Here is a 16,972-nt window from a genome sequence, read left to right as displayed (position 1 = left end):
TTGGGGCGTGAGAGGAAGACGGCCTAACGGTGTGCGGGACCGTAGCCCAGCTTCATGGAGACGGTTGCGAATGGTCCTCGCCGATACCCCAGGAGCAACAGTGTCCCTAATTTGCTGGGAAGTGGCGGTGCGGTGCCCTACGGCACTGCGTAGGATCCTACGGTCTTGGCGTGCATCCGTGCGTCGCTGCGGTCCGGTCCCAGGTCGATGGGCACGTGCACCTTCCGCCGACCACTGGCGACAACATCGATGTACTGTGGAGACCTCACGCCCCACGTGTTGAGCAATTCGGCGGTACGTCCACCCGGCCTCCCGCATGCCCACTATACGCCCTCGCTCAAAGTCCGTCAACTGCACATACGGTTCACGTCCACGCTGTCGCGGCATGCTACCAGTGTTAAAGACTGCGATGGAGCTCCGTATGCCACGGCAAACTGGCTGACACTGACGGCGGCGGTGCACAAATGCTGCGCAGCTAGCGCCATTCGACGGCCAACACCGCGGTTCCTGGTGTGTCCGCTGTGCCGTGCTTGTGATCATTGCTTGTACAGCCCTCTCGCAGTGTCCGGAGCAAGTATGGTGGGTCTGACACACCGGTGTCAATGTGTTCTTTTTTCCATTTCCAGGAGTGTATTTCCATTGGCGACATTACATAGCTATTTAAGTCATTAATTACAGCTATTTCATGTCACATATTTTTACGGTCGTTGGTACCTCCAAGTACAAGTAGCAAGACCAAGCCATTAATGCTTATTTTCCCCTGAACAGCAAGTCAAGTGTCGAAGTGTAAACGTCTGGACGTAAAACGTAGCGGTGGAGTAGGGCTATGCAGAAAACATCAGGTCCTGAATTTTGTGACGTGTTTTTGGAAGACTGTTCGATGGAGAGATAAGACAACCAACAGTCTGATGTGTGTACATCTTAATTACCATATACAGGGTGATTTTCTACAACGTGTACAAACTCTATGGATTGATCGCTGAGAGGATGCAGAAAAAAAGAGTTCTAATGAACGTATGTCCGAAAATGCGTGGCTTCCATCCTGGAGACTGCGGTCAGACATGCGCTGTACCATGTAGCCACAGTTACAGTATGCATCGTTTCCTCCTAGCTGGTGGTACTGTTCCTCATAGTAATGCCTTGGCGCCCTCTCCTGCCACAGTGATTGGTAGTGTTGTGTCCGATTCACTTCTCTTGCTGACTCACATTGTAGTGCATGTGGTACAGCGTTGTACAAAACGGTTCCGTACTGGGATCGAGAGCTTGGCGACATGGTGTTTCCTTACGTAAACGAAAATGGCAAAGGGCGGAGGGCAGCAAGGTTGTATGAGATCTGTCCTCGCCTACAACAACCACAGTATTAAATGTTTGCAACAGTGTTTCTCCGTTTGTCTGAGAAAGGGAGGGTGATTTCAGGAAGCAGTAAATCATGAAGGATGTACCCGAAATGTTGGCACACCAGATTTGGTGGGAAATGTGATTAACACTGTGGAAGGTGACCGCCTCGTCAGAACCAGGCAGTTGGCGCGTCAGTTCATGATAAGGCAGACGACCGTGTAGAACATTCTGCATGACGTTACTACCCTTGTAACAGCGTGTGAAGGGCTTACTTGTAAATGATGCAATCGTTGTCATAATGCGGAAACAGAGCGATTCACCTGACGTCCAGAACGGTACAATAATTTACTTTCGGGGCAAGGGTGAAAACATTTCCGAAACGGAAAGTACACCGTGCATGGCAAAAGGGCGTTATCTAAAACCGGTGCTGAGGCAAGTATGGTACACCAGGTCCGCCTGGCTAGCCGCATGGTGTAACGCGCTGCTAACAGAGCGGTAACACCGCACGTCAGTGGGTCATTTGGTGGAGGAAAATATTGAATTAATGTCTCACTGCATATGTTGACCACCTTTCCGAATCGTGTTTTTGGGGAACCAACGTCAGAATTGGAAAAGAAGTTTTCCAATATTGCTTCGTATGCTTGCAAACGCGTATAAATATTAAACGCACAGTTTGCGTTCTACGACGGTTACTGTTCAGATGTTTAACTCGTCCACTGCTGCTTGTGGAATTGAATTAGTTGTGACGAAGTTGATCATCAGGCAACAACTCGAAAGGAAACATCTGTCGCTTACGCACATTAGTTTGTATTAACATTTAGACATTACGTGTTTACATTATTCTAACGTGTGTGATGCTGAACGGAAAGGAAAGCCATCGACATCGATCACAGATGACACGCCCAGGCGATCGAGGAACAGAGACGCTAGAGTCGCAGATTTTTTCGTCGACGACGACGGTCACACAGCGGCTCTCGATATGTAATACATTCCGGGTGTTGTTTACATAAAATTTGTGACTATGTTTGAAAATAGTGTCATGTAGCTTTGTCACTTTGAAGTGTAGTGCAGCATTCAATAATGGTTACTTGACCTGCTATAATAGTAATGTGTAACTTACTTTTTTTAAAGTCCTCTCATATACATGCAACTTCTGCCATTAATAACATTTTGTATTCAGGTTGTTCCGCAGCGTTAATGGAAGTGATACATGTACAGTGTGTTAGGGCAATAAATGCAGATATTGGTACCTTGATATGTACCCACTTCATTGCGTTAGCTGTTTTTTCTTCTTTCCGAAAACATGTCACATCGTTTACTACCTGACCTTTTCTGCATGGCGCTAACTGCACTACTAAGTGGACTGCACCTGTCTGTATAGACAAAGAGTTTTGCATCTATGTGTCCACACTTCAACACCTGACCTTGCCCAGGAGAAAATACGCGTTAATGGGTTACTCTTGCAATATGCACTTGGAGGTACTATCCAACCTACAAACATACCACTCCTAACAGCTATAATTACTAGTCTGCAAATGAAGTAAACACCCGTCTAAAGCTGTTCAGTACACTGTCATCCTCAGTACGAATCCTCCCGGCGGACTTGAGTAGAGCTTCGGTGTGCCAGCCAGCCTACGGATGGTTTTTAAGGCGGTTTTCCATCTGCCTCGGCGAATGCAGGCTAGTTCCCCTTATTCCGCCTGAGTTACACTATGTCGGCGATTGCTGCGCAAACACTGTCTCCACATACGTGCACACCATAATTACTCTACCACGCAATCATTTCGGCTTACACTTGGCTGGTATGAGATACGAGATGTTCCCAGGGGGTTGGGGGGGGGGGGGGCGGGGGGATGCACTGGGTGCCAAACTGCACAATTACCCTGGGTTCGGTGTGGGGCGGCGGTGGGGTGGGTGGACTCCTGTGGCCTGTTGTGAGGTTGTGAACCACTCAGGACTACGGCGGGACGAAGCCTCTCCGTCGTTTCAAGTATCCGGTTCAAAACACAATACACAATGGTACATAAAATGTTATAAATGACAGGGGTGAGCAACGGCTGTGGAGATGTGTGAAGGCGTATATACGTGCACCTGATGAGCAGCTGATCGCCAAGGCCAGCCAACAACCTCTCCTCAACGACCTTCCAGTGAATTTTGTTGCGTAATGGGGCTCTACAATAGGCGCCTAATTCATGCACATATGGTGACTGTTGTTCATCGGCGAAGGAGGCTGGAATCTCCACGCCATCATCACAACTGGATGTCCACTGAGCAACGACGGGTGGCATTTCACGTTCCATTGTCATTTACGGCGTGAACCGTCTCAAACCAAACAAAGATTAAACGTTATATTCTATGGAATGTTCTCCTGGCGTTCTGTCTATAGTCATTATGGGAGGCACAATGGATCAATATAAGTAGGAATAAACTCTTGGGAACCACGTCCATCCCTACATGTAGTTTGGTTTTCCTCAGCACGATCGAATCCACCAGCAGGAAAATGCAACGTTTCACACAGCTCACTGTGTACGTGTGTGGTTCGAAGGGAACCAGGAAAAGTTTGCAGTATTCCCATAGCCACTACTGTCCCTGGATTAAAACCCAGTCGAGAATATGTGGGACTGTTTCGATGGGGCTGTTCGCACCACGGATCCTGAACCGTGGAATCTACCGCAGCTGGCCACGCACTGGAGTTGGCATGACTCCACATCCCTGTCGGACCTTCCAGAACCTCAGTGACATTCTCTTCCTGCACCTCCGCGCTGCAAACGGCGCTTATTCAGGATTTCTGCAGGTGGTCACATTAACGTTACTGGACCATGTGGTCAGCTACACGAAGAAACAAGCCATGCTGAGGTTCATTGGAATAAATTTCAAAAAATGGCTCTGAGCACTATGAGACTTAACATCTATGGTCATCAGTCCCCTAGAACTCAGAACTACTTAAACCTAACTAACCTAAGGACATCACACAACACCCAGCCATCACGAGGCAGAGAAAATCCCTGATCCCGCCGGGAATCGAACCCGGGAACCCGGGCGTGGGAAACGAGAACGCTACCGCATGACCACGAGATGCGGGCGGAATAAATTTAATCCGCCCGAAAATGAAGTTACTTACTAAAGATTCATTCGAGTACTGGTGATAAGTCTGCGATATTTACCAAAAAGGGTTAACAGAAAGTGTCGCATTTCGTCACGGGATAGTTTAGCCGACACGACAGCCTTAAGCAGATACTCAGCAAACTCCAATGACAACAATGGCAATCAGTACAAGAGAGGCGTTGTGTATCACGCAAAGGTTACTGTCGAAATTCCGAGAGGATAATCGGAAGAAGATTGGGGCAAAATTTTACTTTCTTCACATAAGTCTCGTGAAGTGTCCGGCCTGAATTATTCACAGTTTTGGCTGGATACCGTCCAAGAAAGCCTTGCAATGAATAACACTAACATTTTCGTTATTTATTTATTTATTTAACCTGACCAGATTAGGCACTTGGCCATCGGCCTTGCCGCAGTGGTACCACCGGTTCCCGTCTGATCACCGAAGTTAAGCGCTGTCGGTCTGGGCTAGCAGTTGGATGGGTGACCATCCGGTCTGCCAAGCGCTGTTGGCAAGCGGGGTGCACTCAGCCCTTGTGAGGCAAACTGAGGAGCTACTTGATAGAAAAGTAGCGGCCGGGAGAGCGGTGTCCTGACCACATGCCCCTCCATATCCACATCCAGTGACGCCTGTGGGCTGAGGGTGATACGGCGGCCGGTCATGGCCTGTTCGGAAGGAGTTCAGTTTTACTTTAGATTAGGCACATCAAGCCGTCTCTTTTACAAGTTTCTTTTTCAGATCCTCTCTCTAAGACCAACAGTCACTTACAATAGTTGGATATTGACCCAGCCGCGCGGGATTAGCCGAGCGGTCTCAGGCGCTGCAGTCATGGACTGTGCGGCTGGTCCCGGCGGAGTTTCGAGTCCTCCCTCAGGCATGGGTGTGTGTGTGTGTTTGTCCTTAGGATAATTTAGGTTAAGTAGTGTCTAAGCTTAGGGACTGATGACCTTAGCAGTTAAGTCCCATAAGATTTCACACACATTTCAACATTTTTTTGTTGACTCAGTTTTCAGGAATACCAGTGGAAAGTTGCAGTACACAAACTGGAGGCCACAAATCATCGCCATGATCCTGATGTCAGGTGATAATGTGTGCAGTGGCTGATGTCGATAAATCAATGGGAAATGTACCACAAACTTTTTACGTAATAACGTAACTCATCTGCATGAACCGTGTAAACAAAATAGTTATGTACACGAGAGAAGAAGCGAATGATGCAGCACTATTTTAAACAGACTGACCACTCATTCTGCAGAATGGAGGCTAAAATTTATGTTCAGCCGGCCTGATTAAGGTTTTCCGTTGTTTCATTAAAGTACGAGGGCAGTTCAATAAGTAATGCAACACATTTTTTTTCTCGGCCAATTTTGGTTGAAAAAACCGGAAATTTCTTGTGGAATATTTTCAAACATTCCCGCTTCGTCTCGTATAGTTTCATTGACTTCCGACAGGTGGCAGCGCTGTACGGAGCTGTTAAAATGGCGTCTGTAACGGATGTGCGTTGCAAACAACGGGCAGTGATCGAGTTTCTTTTGGCGGAAAACCGGGGCATCTCAGATGTTCATAGGCGCTTGCAGAATGTCTACGGTGATCTGGCAGTGGACAAAAGCACGGTGAGTCGTTGGGAAAAGCGTGTGTCATCATCGCCGCAAGGTCAAGCAAGACTGTCTGATCTCCCGCGTGCGGGCCGGCCGTGCACAGCTGTGACTCCTGCAATGGCGGAGCGTGCGAACACACTCGTTCGAGATGATCGACGGATCACCATCAAACAACTCAGTGATCAACTTGACATCTCTGTTGGTAGTGCTGTCACAATTGTTCACCAGTTGGGATATTCAAAAGTTTGTTCCCGCTGGGTCCCTCGTTGTCTAACCGAACACCATAAAGAGCAAAGGAGAACCATCTGTGCGGAATTGCTTGCTTGTCATGTGGCTGAGGGTGACAATTTCTTGTCAAAGATTGTTACAGGCGATGAAACATGGATTCATTACTTCGAACCGGAAACAAAACGGCAATCAATGGAGTGGCGCCACACCCACTCCCCTACCAAGAAAAAGTTTAAAGCCATACCCTCAGCCGGTAAAGTCATGTTTACAGTCTTCTGGGACGCTGAAGGGGTTATTCTGTTCGATGTCCTTCCCCATGGTCAAACGATCAACTCTGAAGTGTATTGTGCTACTCTTCAGAAATTGAAGAAACGACTTCAGCGTGTTCGTAGGCACAAAAATCTGAACGAACTTCTCCTTCTTCTTGACAACGCAAGACCTCACACAAGTCTTCGCACCCGAGAGGAGCTCACAAAACTTCAGTGGACTGTTCTTCCTCATGCACCCTACAGCCCCGATCTCGCACCGTCGGATTTCCATATGTTTGGCCCAATGAAGGACGCAATCCGTGGGAGGCACTACGCGGATGATGAAGAAGTTATTGATGCAGTACGACGTTGGCTCCGACATAGACCAGTGGAATGGTACCGTGCAGGCATACAGGCCCTCATTTCAAGGTGGCGTAAGGCCGTAGCATTGAATGGAGATTGTGTTGAAAAATAGTGTTGTGTAGCTAAAAGATTGGGGAATAACCTGGTGTATTTCAATGCTGAATAAAACAACCCCTGTTTCAGAAAAAAAATTTGTTGCATTACTTATTGAACTTATTGAACCGTATTACAGGCAAATGCTGGGATCGTTAATACCGTAAGGCAGGGTACCTATCACGACCTTGCGTAACCATGCCTATAAATACATCAATGCGTGTGCATATGACACAAGGCTATAGCCTTTTAAAAGTCATCCACAGATGAACAAAATTACCACTGGTAATAAAGTGTCTGCTGTGCACCTCCATATATACTAACATATGCACTGAGGTAATCTCACTTTTTGTAAAGATTCCACAGAGGAAATTAAGATAAATGATAATCTCTCTTGAAAGCATCTATTTGAAAATCTAAATGTTACAGTCCTCCAGCATAATAATATACTCCAGTATCATAAAAACTGGAAATTTAATTATTTTAATTATTTTCGCTCCATTTTGTGCTATTATTATATTCTGGAGCAGCTCTGTGGTGTTACGAAGGATGCCCTTAGTCCAACAATGATGAGCGGAACGGTGCGTTTCAGTTCGGGAATATAGTGAACATCGTTTTTCGTTTTTCAAATGCCTTATTAATCCTACTCCATCTTCCTTACACATACCACATACTCCCCTTTTACAGTTTTCCCCCTGTCAGACTCAATTTTAAGTGACTTTTCCGATGTCAAAGAGGCTGAAAAATCAGCCAACCAATTGCGAATAAAGGTGCAGAAGTAGTGGGCCTTGTTGCATCAGATGATGGTACATCAGATTAGATGGAGCCGAGCGGCTCTTGTCATAAACAAAATTGACAAAACAAGAATTATCGCAAGCCATGCTTTAGGTAGTGACTAGGTAGCATAATCGTACTCCAGAACGAATGCTCGCTATTAAATGCCCACAAGTAGAGGTTCTTGTCAACAAAAAATCTTAATAGGCGTCACAGGATAAATTATTTTCATAAGTTGGCTATACCTTATGCCAGAGGCTAAGGTCAATTACGTGTTCATCGGAGCCGATCGAATGACTTGTCAGTATTGCTAGTCCATCTTATCTACGTTGCGGAACGTGTCAAATGCCACCACGTGGCCCGTACATGTAGTTCTCCACGTGGCCTGTATACAATGTTCGAGTGGACGAGCTGATTAGATAAGTTTTCCATCATTCAGGACCACGTCATGATATGTTTCTTTAAAGTCAGTACCGCCATTAGACTGTTGTTTATTTTCAGTGTTACATTTACACTTACACAATCATGATTTCGGCTTCAAAGTGCCATTATCAAGTGTTTTAAGTGTTATAAATTGTCTAAGATGGCATACTGTCGTATTAAAATACACTGTTATTCACACTATTAGACACACTAAGGGACATCTTGCATTTATATCCTTACCGATCATAATTATTTTACTGTTCATTTATGAATATTTTGCGATTTCAGAGAGTGCGGTGAGACCGAAATCCAAAAGGATTTTTGTTGACCAGGAATGTCCTTTTTGATTAAGATAGTCTTGTTTTATGTAGTTCTTGCTGGTTCATCATGGGTTATTTTGTTGTGTAAATAGCAGTATTCCGTAACTTCATCTACTTTGTGAGCTCCAATTCTGATGTTAAGTTTCTCGCTGTTCTCAATTCATCCACTTCTCATTATTTTCATCTTTCTTCGATTTACTCCCAATCCATATTCTACACTCATTAGACAGTTCTTTCCATACAAAAGATCCTGTAATTCCCCTTCACTTTCACTGACGTTAGCGTTACCATCGATGAACCGTGTCAATGACAACTTTTCACCCTTAATTTTAATCCCAGTCTTGAATCTTTCTTTTAATTACGTCGCTGCTTCTTCTATGTAAAGATTCAACTGTAGGGGCGAAAGACTATATCCTTGTCTTATACCCTTTCTAATCGTGGCATTTCGTCCTTTGTCTTCCTGTCTTATTGTCCACTCTTGTTTCTTATAGATATTGCATATTACCCATAATCCCCTACAGTCATCACTGTTTTTCTCAGAATTTCAAACATGTTGCACTATTTTACACTGTCGAACGCCTTTCCAAGTCAACATATCGTATGAACATCTGTTGATTTCTCTTCAGTCTTGCTTCTATTATCAACCGCAACGTCAGAACTCCCTCTCTTGTGCCTTTACTTTTCACAAAGCCAAAATTATCGCTATCTACAGATCCTCAATTTTCTTTTGCATTCAACTGGATGTTATTTTTGTCAGTAGCTTGATTGATGAGCTGTTATTCTTACTGTGCAATAATTCTCGCAAGTTCCAGCTCTTGTCGTCTTCGGAATTGTGTGGGTGATGTTTTTTTCCGAAACTGTAATGGTATGTCACAAGTCTCATGGATCTACACACGAACGTGAATAGTTGTTACGTTACCACTCCCCCCCATGATTCCAGAAATTCCAATGGAATGTTATATGTCCCTTCTGCCTTATTAGATCTTTAGTCATCCAAAAGTCTTTTAAATTCTAATTGTAATACTGGATCCCCTATCTCTTCCCTGTTGTCTACTGTTTTTTCTTCTGTTGTGTCAGCAAACAAGATCACCCTCTCCAAGAGGCGTTCAGTGTACTCTTTCAACCTATCCCATTCCTCTGGAATTCACACTGCACTCGAAATGTTACCGCCCTTGCCTTTAATTATTCCAAATGCTGTTTTAATTTTTATGTATGCTGAGCCAGTCCTGCCAACATTCATTTCTCTTTCAATTTTTTTATAATATTCATGCAGTCATTTCACCTCATCTTCTTTGCACTTTCTTTTTATTTAATTATTATGCTACTTGTATTTCCGTAATCCCAAATTTTCCGGCACTGCTTATTTTTGAAATTATTTCCTCGGTCGAACAACTGAAGTTCTTCCTTTGTTACCTGTCGATTTTTCACAGATACTTGCCTTGTACCTATGTTTTTCTTTCCAACTTTCGTGACTACCCTTTTTAGAGGTGTCTATTCCTTTTCAAGTGAACTGCCTGCTGAATTATTCTTTATCGCGGTATCTATAGTTTCAGAGAACTTCAAGCGTATCCCTTCATCCCTTAGTGCTTCCTGATCGCAGTTCTTCGTTTATTGATTCTTCGTGACTAGCCTCTTAAACTACAGCCTACTCATCATCATTATTAAATTGCGATCTGAGTCTGTATGTACTGCTTGGTACGCCTTACAGTCTAATATCTGATTTCGGAATATCAGCCTTACCATAATGTAATCTAACTGAAATCTTCCTGTACCTCCCGACCTCTATCAACTATTCCTTCTCTTGTGATTCTTGAACTGAAAATTCGCTGTTACTAGCTGAAATTTATTGCAGAGCTCATTCTTCTCTCTCATTCCTGCTACTAAGTCCATATTCTACTCTCACCCTCCCCGCAGATAGTGGTCTCGCAGTCGCGTTCTCGATTCCCGGCGGGGTCAGGGATTTTCAACTGCCTCGAGCTGATTGGGTACCTGTGTTGTCATCATATTTCATGAAAGCGGCAATTTTGGACTGAGAAAAGGTTGGGAATTTGTACGGGCGCTGATAACCGCGCGGTTGAGCGCCCCACAAACCAAACATCATGATCATCATGATCATCCTTTCACCCTTTCTTCTACTTTTTCCCCTACAAAGGCATTACAGTCCCCCATCACTATTAGATTTTCATCTCTCTTTAGGCACGGCATTACGTATTCAGTATCTTTATATACTTTCTCTGTCTCTTCATCTTCTGCTTGCGATATCGGCATGTATGCCTGAACTATTGTTATTGGTTTGTTGTGACTCTGATGGGAACAACGTTGTCGCATACTCTCCGTACCCTTGTTACTCTAACGAATCCTACTCCCGTTATACTGTGTTGCTAATATTATGCTATTCTCGTCTGACCACAAATCCTTGCTTTTTCCATTTAACATCACTTATAACACCTATTTTTGACCATTTTTTATCTGTCAATTTGTAGTATTGCTTATATACAATGTTGTATCTTGCTTGCTTGCGGCGCAGCAAACAAAGCCGTTGACGTCGCAAGATACACGTGGATAAAGGAAGAAATGGTATCGTGTTCGTGACAACGTGTGTACACATCTAAAAGTGGTACATATGGCAATCACATCTAAGTTACACCCGTGTGAGTTCGATGTTTTCGATCGAGAAGTTCGTCAAAGTGTAAGTGATCTTATTCACGACGTATTTTTGCGGCAGAACAAGAAATTATCTGTGATTAGGAAGGTGAGTGAACCTCTAACGCCGGCCGTGGTGGCCAAGCGGTTAAAGGCGCTACAGTCTGGAACCGCGCGACCGCTACGGTCGCAGGTTCGAATCCTGCCTCGGGCATGAATGTGTGTGATGTCCTTAGGTTAGTTAGGTTTAAGTAGTTCTAAGTTCTAGGGGACTGATGACCTCAGAAGTTAAGTCCCATAGTGCTCAGAGCCATTTGAACCATTTTTTTTTTTTTGAACCTCTAACCTCAAACTGTAAACAAAATTTTTCGCAACGTGTAATTAACTTATCGAACTTGGTTCTGTACCCAAAGGAACAAAAAGTGCTTGAAAAAGGCTTTAAATATGAACCAGGTATTTGTGAAATTTGGTTGATTTTATAATAATAATTGTGGTATCGCTAAAAACACTATCTTACACCCTTGATTATCCCAAGTCACAAGCAGGGACAGGAATCCTTTCCTAGAGAATTTAATTCTGCGTGTCCTAATTTATAATGAGAAAGTGGTTGAACTTGAATTTAATGTTGTGTTGTCATTTGCGCCACCAGTTATGCTTTTGAGAAGATCAAAAGACTGCTTATGAAAGCAAATTTGTTATTTAAAGAGTTAGAGTTTGTTGTGCTTTACTTAATTAATAATTAACTATAGAGATACTTAACATTTCTCATAAATTCTGGTGTAGTTTAGTTAATGGGCAAGGTTCGTCAAACCACGAGAGTTTAAGGGTCCTCGTGTACTAGGCTAGTTAGTTAATGAAGCAATGCAAAGGCGCCTTCAGAGCCAGTGTAGTTAATTTGCATTCTGTCTAGTTGCCCCAAACAGAGATTAAGAAAGAACTATTTACTGTGTTATGTCTTTTAATGCAAGCTAGTTAATGCACAGGCATAGAGACCCTGTACTAAGCAATGAAGTAATACACTCCTGGAAATTGAAATAAGAACACCGTGAATTCATTGTCCCAGGAAGGGGAAACTTTATTGACACATTCCTGGGGTCAGATACATCACATGATGACACTGACAGAACCACAGGCACATAGACACAGGCAACAGAGCATGCACAATGTCGGCACTAGTACAGTGTATATCCACCTTTCGCAGCAATGCAGGCTGCTATTCTCCCATGGAGACGATCGTAGAGATGCTGGATGTAGTCCTGTGGAACGGCTTGCCATGCCATTTCCACCTGGCGCCTCAGTTGGACCAGCGTTCGTGCTGGACGTGCAGACCGCGTGAGACGACGCTTCATCCAGTCCCAAACATGCTCAATGGGGGACAGATCCGGAGATCTTGCTGGCCAGGGTAGTTGACTTACACCTTCTAGAGCACGTTGGGTGGCACGGGATACATGCGGAGGTGCATTGTCCTGTTGGAACAGCAAGTTCCCTTGCCGGTCTAGGAATGGTAGAACGATGGGTTCGATGACGGTTTGGATGTACCGTGCACTATTCAGTGTCCCCTCGACGATCACCAGTGGTGTACGGCCAGTGTAGGAGATCGCTCCCCACACCATGATGCCGGGTGTTGGCCCTGTGTGCCTCGGTCGTATGCAGTCCTGATTGTGGCGCTCACCTGCACGGCGCCAAACACGCATACGACCATCATTGGCACCAAGGCAAAAGCGACTCTCATCGCTGAAGACGACACGTCTCTATTCGTCCCTCCATTCACGCCTGTCGCGACACCACTGGAGGCGGGCTGCACGATGTTGGGGCGTGAGCGGAAGACGGCCTAACGGTGTGCGGGACCGTAGCCCAGCTTCATGGAGACGGTTGCGAATGGTCCTCGCCGATACCCCAGGACCAACAGTGTCCCTAATTTGCTGGGAAGTGGCGGTGCGGTCCCCTACGGCACTGCGTAGGATCCTACGGTCTTGGCGCGCATTCGTGCGTCGCTGCGGTCCGGTCCCAGGTCGACGGGCACGTGCACCTTCCGCCGACCACTGGCGACAACATCGATGTACTGTGGAGACCTCACGCCCCACGTGTTGAGCAATTCGGCGGTACGTCCACCCGGCCTACCGCATGCCCACTATACGCCCTCGCTCAAAGTCCGTCAACTGCACATACGGTTCACGTCCACGCTGTCGCGGCATGCTACCAGTGTTAAAGACTGCGATGGAGCTCCGTATGCCACGGCAAACTGGCTGACACTGACGGCGGCGGTGCACAAATGCTGCGCAGCTAGCGCCATTCGACGGCCAACACCGCGGTTCCTGGTGTGTCCGCTGTGCCGTGCGTGTGATCATTGCTTGTACAGCCCTCTCGCAGTGTCCGGAGCAAGTATGGTGGGTCTGACACACCGGTGTCAATGTGTTCTTTTTTCCATTTCCAGGAGTATATATTAGGATCATTAGCAGACCCCCTGATTTAAATTTAGGATCATTTCAAGCTTTTCCCTGTTCAGTATTGCCACTAATTTCATGTGTATCGGTAACTGGTTTTATAAATGTTACACCTAGTTCATTTAAGGTATGTGTTGTTGAGAGGAATATGTTACTGTTTACTATCTCATAGGCCATTTATTTGTTAGTAGCACATTTATCTGAAAGGTTAGCTTACTGCGTTGTAGTATGAAAAGTTACAAGGAAAGGGTTTGGTGTGTTTATGTCAAGAAAAATTAGGTTAGCCTTAGCACACTGCCTTCTGTTTTATCATTTTGCTTAACACTAGAACGCCTAATTAGGCTGGCAACCTGTTTTAATATGTAATGTTACAACTTGCTTTTGTGTTGGAAGAACGGTTGTTCCTGACTCACCGTTTACTGTTGGTTATATTTTGCTGGAGTGTTTCTGAAACGAATCCCAGTTTGATTGTTGTGTTTCCATTAGGTCACCTCATGGTCACAACTACTTAAAAACTCCTCGTAGAGGTAAAACATTAGCATCGATAGCCGTTTGAAGGCGACCGCTGTTGTCGTTACACACTGACCCCCACTATATCTAGATCCAGCCTTAGCATTTCCGTTTTCAGATTTTTTGGATCACCTACTACGTTCCGGCTCCACACATTCCACGCTCGACACGTAGAGCGTTATTCTTTCGTTGGTTAATCTTTTTCACGTGGTGACCTCTTCCTTCGCAATCCTCTCCCAGAGGCCCGAATGGGGGACTGGTCCGGAATCTTATGACAATCTTTTTTCATTTACAAGCCACATGTCATGTGAATACACTTTATGAGTCTGTAAAGGAGTGGTTTCCATTGCCCTCTACACCTTCGTCATTGCTGATTCTTTCGCATTTGGGGTCAGTTCCCCACATTAAGGGCAAGACGGTGTCCTGGGACCTTCTCCGTTCCTCCTCGCCCTTTGACAAGGCCGTTGCCAGTACGAGGATGACTTCTTGTGCCGAAAGTCATCTGTCGCCATTGCTGATGATTTCCATTCAGAATTCGAGCAGTGGTGAGGCTCGAACACACGACTGAAAAAGTTTTGATTACTAGTCAAACGCCCGGGTTCCCGGGTTCGATTCCCGGCGGGGTCAGAGATTTTCTCTGCCTCGTGATGACTGGGTGTTGTGTGATGTCCTTAGGTTAGTTGGATTTAAGTAGTTCTAAGTTCTAGGGGACTGATGACCATAGATGTTACGTCCCATAGTGCTCAGAGCCATTACTAGTCAAAGACCCTACCACTAGACCGTGGTTTCCTGTACAGCGTCTCAGACAGATGTGTATCAATAGTCTGTTTATCCCATGGACCATTGACGAATCGAACTGGGATGGTGGAAAATGACGTTAGTAGCAGAAGAACACTCCGCCACTCGTAGTATGCCGACTTGCGGGGTAAAGGTGTACCTACAGACCGTGGCTGTACCCATTGTCTTAAAACTTAACGGTTTTTTGTGTGTATTTTCTTCCAGTGGCTGCTCGTATAAAAATTTTACCGACGTGCTACAATGTGGTATTATAGACTTCTGACTCACAAGGATAGTAATCGTAACTAAATCAAATATATTTATTTTACATATATAAATTGAACTGCTTAAATATATTTGAATTTTATAATTAACTGTTTAACATTGCAAGGAATAAAATAAAATAAAAAACGTTTATATCACTGTAGAAACTGGAATCGAGCCTCAGCCGTTGAATTGCCAGTCAGTGCATTTTACCATTTTTTCTCTTTCTTTCTTTTCTTTCTTCCCTCAGTCGCTTATTGTATTCTTCTATCCAGATTACAGTAACAAACGGTAGAATACTACATCGCAATCACTTTAAAGAATATTGTAGATGACCACGGCACTGTTACGTCAACTGATCCTCAAGAATTCCTCATAACCTATGCTTGCACAATACGTTGCAAGCACTTTCAAAGAAAAATACTGCCCTGGTGCAGTGATCAGCGTAACCCTCGTAATGCTGGATGGGATGACGTCACATCAGCGCACGCACAGTTGGAAACAGACAGTGAGTTGAACGTGGCGTGACTGACCATCATTTCAGCACTCGATATTAGTTTCTAGTTATCGTGGATAGACCGTAAAAGAACATGTTTGCATCTGTTTTATTTGTATAACAGCACTGATTCGAAGATCAATGGCGCCATTTTAGTGCCGTTTCCAGCTCGCACTAGAAGACAAACGGCTCAATTTTATTGCAATTTCTTTCGCACATTCGAAGACAAATGGCGTAATTTTAGTGCGATATTTACAGTGTGCTGTGCCACATTAGAATATGATCAAAGACGGCTGCCAGTATTTTCTTCTGTGTGTAATAGTAAACGTTTGGTTTCCAGTATCACACCAAACCATCACGTCTACCGCGTGTCAGGTACATTCTTCGCAATTTTATCTGCTACAGCGTAGTTATCTCGAAACGTCTGACATACAGTAAATGCCGAGACAGGTTGGCCTGAAATCACTACTCTCCGGATCGGATTAGATGGTGACAGTTTAAACAGGCCGACGGCAGTCTGTCTTTGTAGCTTTTAGAGAATGCAGGCCCTTAGAATGGCACCCTGAATTTAACATGCGGCATATTACTTCAAACTGGTTACACTGACATATTTCCACTCGCAATGCTACAGCATAGAGCGAACACTGAGGAAAGCTACAAGTTCCGCTAGGGTCAAGAGGATAGAATGACGCCCCAAACTGCAGCACTCTGCCAGAAGACGTTCGAGATCCCTGTACATGTGACTACCACAGTGTCATCTGGTGTGCTTACGGCAGTTCTTCTCTTTAAGGGGAGATATACTATCTTTTGGCCCAAAAAAAGCATGTTCTTTGATAATTTTTTTCTCGGGATGTATAATAGATATCAATGTCAAATTTTGTCAAAATGTTTAGTGATATTTCCTCTACAAACTGGAATATTTTCCACCGGAAATGATGAAGAGCAAAGGCGGAAGTGCCCTCGGAACGAAATATAATTTCGATGTAGACCTCCACATGTGGTATGTCACAGGTCAGCTGGCTCGTCTGAAATCAAATATTAAGCTGACGTTTGCGAAGTATACAAGATTCTTTAAGAGTTGTACCTCGCTTAAGTTATTTAGACCATAGGAAACAAAATGGCTGCCATTTGAAAAAAATATGGTTTTTTCCATCGATTTTTTGACTTCGTCGGCCAAGTAAAAATATTTATAGTTGATGGATCAGAATAAAAGCGGTACAACTGCTAGACAATTTAGTTAGCTTCGTCGGAAACAATCATGCCAATCGGTTCAGTAGATTTGAAATTACCATACCGCGCGATAAAAAAAATGTCATTTCGAGAAAAACGAGTTTGAAGTTTTGACTACAT

The 16,972-nt window shown here is 44.6% G+C and overlaps 1 protein-coding gene and 1 pseudogene across 6 annotated transcripts in view; one reads left to right on the top strand and one right to left on the bottom strand.

Annotated features, from left to right (window-relative positions):
- The window catches only part of LOC126458609 (UDP-glucosyltransferase 2-like), a 622,880-nt gene that overhangs the window by 94,738 nt on the left and 511,170 nt on the right, over positions 1 to 16,972 (bottom strand). The gene's annotated exons all lie outside the window — the stretch shown is intronic.
- Positions 4,838 to 4,955, top strand: LOC126459503 (5S ribosomal RNA; annotated as a pseudogene).

The sequence above is a fragment of the Schistocerca serialis genome, chromosome 2 (assembly GCF_023864345.2).
Source record: "Schistocerca serialis cubense isolate TAMUIC-IGC-003099 chromosome 2, iqSchSeri2.2, whole genome shotgun sequence".
NCBI lineage: Eukaryota > Metazoa > Arthropoda > Insecta > Orthoptera > Acrididae > Schistocerca > Schistocerca serialis.
Note: the sequence above shows the minus strand (reverse complement) of the source record. Positions and strands in the feature narration are given on the sequence as shown.